Here is a 4,539-nt window from a genome sequence, read left to right as displayed (position 1 = left end):
ATCTGTAAAAAAAAGAAAGAAAAGAAAAATGTTAATGGTTGATAATTAACTTTTTGCAGCCGGTTAAAAGCTTTGAAATAATTTTACTCGCTGTGATTTTCTGAAGGGCACGGCCTAGCTTAAGGGCTACTCTCAAGATTGCTACAGCATACTTTGGTGACAGCATGTGGCAATCTGAGTATGTGCCATATGATGCTTTACGCAGTGACTTCCTAATTTTGAAATGGACCACCCTCAGAGGTTGCCAAGTGGAGGAAAGGTCTCTGTGCACGGACACAACTTGTTAATCTCATAGGTGCCCCTTTTTTAAAAAAAAACTTAATGCAAATAATGAATTTGAGTGAACACTGTTAGATGTGATTCTGTGATTGGACAGCACTTGCTAAAAATAATCTTGATTGTGCTAAGAATTACACTGACAACCAATTTAAGATTAACAGTTGGGCTTGCAGTGTGGCTATCTAACACGTGCTAGAAGCTACATATATTCACACACAGGGCCCCTGTGGCTAGTCCAGTTCAGTTTCTGGTCAATGGTAACCCCCCAGGATGTTGATAGTGGGGGATTCAGTGAGGGTAATGTCATTGAACATCAAGGGGCGATGGTTGGACCCTCTCTTGTTGGAGATAGTCATTGCCTGACACTTGTGTGGCACAAATGTTACTTGCCACTTGTCAGCCCAATTCTGGATATTGTTCAGGTGTTGCTGCATTTGGACATGGACTGCTTCCATATATGAGGAGTAATGAATGGCGCTGAACATTGTGCAATCATCAGTGAACATCCCCACTTCTGACCTTATGATGAAAGGAAGGTCATTGATGAAGCAGCTGAAGGTGGCTGGGTCAAGGACACTACCCTGAGGAACTCCTGCATTCATGACCTGGAGCTGAGAAGACTGACCTCCAAAAACCACAACCATCTTCCTTTGTGCTATGTGTGAATCCAACCAGTGGAGAGTTTCCCCCCTAATTCCCATTGACTCCAGTTTTGCTAGGGCTCCTTGATGCCACACTCGGTCAAATGCAGCCTTGATGTCAAGGGCAGTCACTCTCACCTCACCTTGGGAGTTCAACTATTTTGTCCATGTTTGAACCAAGGCTGTAATGAGATCAGGAGCTGAGTGGCCCTAGCAGAACCCAAACTGGGTGTCAGTGAGCGGGTTATTGCTAAGCAAGTGCTACCTGATAGCACCGTTGACGACCCCTTCCATTACTTCACTGATGATTGAGAGTAGACTGATGGGGCGGTAATTGGCTGGGTTGGATTTGTCCTGCATTTTGTGTAGAGGACCTGGGCAATTTTCCACATAGCTGGGCAGATGGCAGAGTTGTAGCTTTACTGGAACAGCTAGGGGTGCAGCAAATTCTGGAGCACAAGTCTTCAGTACGATTGCTGGAATATTGTCAGGGCCCATAGCCTTTGCAGTATCCAGTGCCTTCAGCCGTTTCTTGATATCACATGGGGTGAATCGAATTGGCTCAAGACTGGTATCTGTGTTGCTGGGGAGGTCCAGAGGAGGCCGAGATGGATCATCTACTTGGCACTTTTGGTGAAAATTGTAGCGAATGCTTCAGCCTTAGCTTTTGCACTGATGTGCTAGGCTCCTCCATCATTGAGGATGGGGATATTTGTGGAGCCTCCTCCTCCAGTGAGTTGTTTAATTGTCCACCACCATTCACAACTGGATGTAGCAGGACTGCAGAGCTTAGATCTGATCCGTTGATTGTGGGATCGCTCAGCTCTGTCTATCACTTGCTGCTATGCCACTTGGCATGCAAGTAGTCCTGTGTTATAGCTTCACCAGGTTGACACCTCATTTTTAGCTATGCCTGGTGCTGCTTCTGGCATGTCCTCCTGCACTCTTCTTTGAACCAAGGTGGGTCCCCTGGCTTGATGGTAATGTTAGAGTGGGAGATATGCCGGGCCATGAGGTTACAGAATGTGTTCGAGTACAATTCTGCTGCTGCTGATAGCCCACAGCACCTCATGGATGCCCAGTCTTGAGTTGCTAGATCTGTTCGAAATCTATCCCATTTAGCATGGCGGTAGTTCCACCCAATGTGAAGGCGGGACTTTGTCTCCACAATGATTGTGTCCGGTGGTCACTCCTACCGATACTGTCATGGATGATGCATTTGCAACAGGCATGTTGGTGAGGATGAGGTCAAATATTTTTTCCCTCTTGTTGGTTCCCTCATCACTAAGCACAGACTCAGTCTAGCAGCTATGTAATTTAGGACTTGGCCAGCTCAGTCAGCAGTGGTGCACTGAGCCACTCTCGGTGATGGACATTGAAGTCCCCCACCCAGAGTACATTCTGCACCCTCGCCACCCTCAGTGCTTCCTTCAAGTGGTTTTCAACATGGAGAAGCACTGATTCATCAGCTGAGGGAGGGCGACACATGGTAATCAGCAGGAGGTTTACTTGCCCATGTTTGACCTGATTCCATGAGACTTCATGGGGTCTGGAGTCAATGTTGAGGACTCCTAGGGCATCTTCCTCCCGACTGTATATCACTGTGCAGCCACCTCTGCTGGGTCTGTCCTGATGGTGGTGTCGGGTATGATTCTGTGAGGATGTGAGACAGCTCTCCCAGTTTTGGCACTCACCCCTAGATGTTAGTAAGGGGAACTTTGCAGGGCCAACGGGGCTAAGATTGCTGTTGTCGTTTCTGGTGACTAGGTCAATGCCTACAGGTCTGTCTGGTTTCATTCCTTTTTTGTGACTTTGTCGCAGTTTCTGAGTGGCTTGCCAGGCCATTTAAGAGTCAATCACATTACTGCAGATCTGGAGTCATGTGTAGGTCACCGCCAGATAAAGAGCATCAGTGATGCAGTTGGGCTTTTACAACAATCAACAATGGTTTCATGGTCATCAGTAGACTTTTGTTTCCAGATATTTATTGAATGCAAATCCCATCATCTGCTGTGGCAGGATTCGAACCCAGGTGCCCAGAGCATTACCCTGGGTCTCTGGATTACTAGTCAAGTGACAATACTACTCCCCCCACTTTGTGCCTGTTTGAACAGTATACATCGGGTAGATCTTAGGACTAATTTGGATAATGTATAAGCTAATTTAATTTTTGAAATCATCAACTAACTTAATTTTGCTTCAGCTGTGCTGGAGATGACTCAGTCCTTTCATGCACCAGGGCTCAATAACTCTTCCGAGCTGTAATGATTTCCCGACACCAAAATAAAACATCATACAGAAACCATTCAAACTAAGCTGCTTCAAGTTGTCCTATTGGCTCTGAGGCATTGGCCTGGATTTAGCCGGGAGGCAAGTTCTATGTGGAGGGAGGTGGTGTTCGTGTCATTAAGAGACAACCTGAAAGAACAGGTTTCCCAAACATCCTCCAGAATTTAACCGTCAACTGAGGGATGTCAGTAAGAGCTCCGCTATTACCCAACAGAGAGAAGTAAATTCAGTATTGATGACTGAGGCAGCATATTTATATTACAGACATAAAATTCGGCTATGTAGGAGTCAGGTCAGAAAAATGAGGCTGTAATGTTTGAACTTTTGTTCCAGCTTATGCTCCCTTCAAGGTCACTTCCACTAAGAGTGAGGGATCAGAAATTAGCCCTTTAGTGTTGACTGGTACAAAGTCAACATTCTTATTTAGCATGTTATGACCATCATTCACACAATAGGTTGGCTTAACTCTTTTTCACAAGGCTTGTTCTCTCCCTTCCTACAGGTGTTGGCACTTGCTGGACTATGATTTCACATCTGTCAACACATCTGTCCAGTATCTTGCCCCAGCAACAGCTTTTCATCGGTGAACTTTGACACTTGGGGTGAGGTTTTAACTCCTTCAAAACCCATCCACTTACACCTCGTTAAAAATCAGTCTGTTTAATACCGGCAGGCTATTCCACTGTGAGGTTATCACATCAGAAGCTGTTCCTGTCCTCCCCTCATGTGCACTTTGCAGCAAAGATTATTAGATAGCAATCCTTGGCTAATATACCTGCTCCACACCCTCCATCTAAACTTGCTGCAATACATTAAATGTTGCCTGCTGAGATCTGCTATCAAATTTCTTTCTGGTCTCTTATGGATCAGCTACTCCCTTGAATAGACTCACCGTGACACTGAAGGAGCACCCGCACTGCCTAACACATCATTAATAGGCTTACTGCCACGGCACACCACATGATGCTGAGAGGCTTTTAGATGTCGAGAGGCTGTTTCTCCTGCCGGGAGAGCCCAGACCTTTCATGAGAAGCTGTTGACTATTTAGGTCTGAGATGAGGAGAAATTTCTTCACCCAGGAGCTTGTGAATCTTTGGATTTCTCTGCTCCAGAGGGCTGTGGGCGCTCTGTCATTGAGTGTACTTAAGACAGAGATCAGTAGATTTTTTTGGACACTAAAAGAATGATGACATTATGGGGATATTGTTGGAAAGTGGTGATGAGGTGGAAGATCAGCCATGATCTGACTGAATGGTGGAACGGGCTTGAAGGCCTTATGGCCTACTCCTGCTCCTATTTCTCATGTTCTCATGATAATAATTGTGGAAGA

The sequence above is a fragment of the Cetorhinus maximus genome, chromosome 12, assembly GCF_964194155.1.
Source record: "Cetorhinus maximus chromosome 12, sCetMax3.hap1.1, whole genome shotgun sequence".
NCBI classification, from domain to species: Eukaryota; Metazoa; Chordata; class Chondrichthyes; order Lamniformes; family Cetorhinidae; genus Cetorhinus; species Cetorhinus maximus.
The sequence above is the reverse complement of the archived record's forward strand: the minus strand, read 5'-3'. Positions refer to the sequence as shown.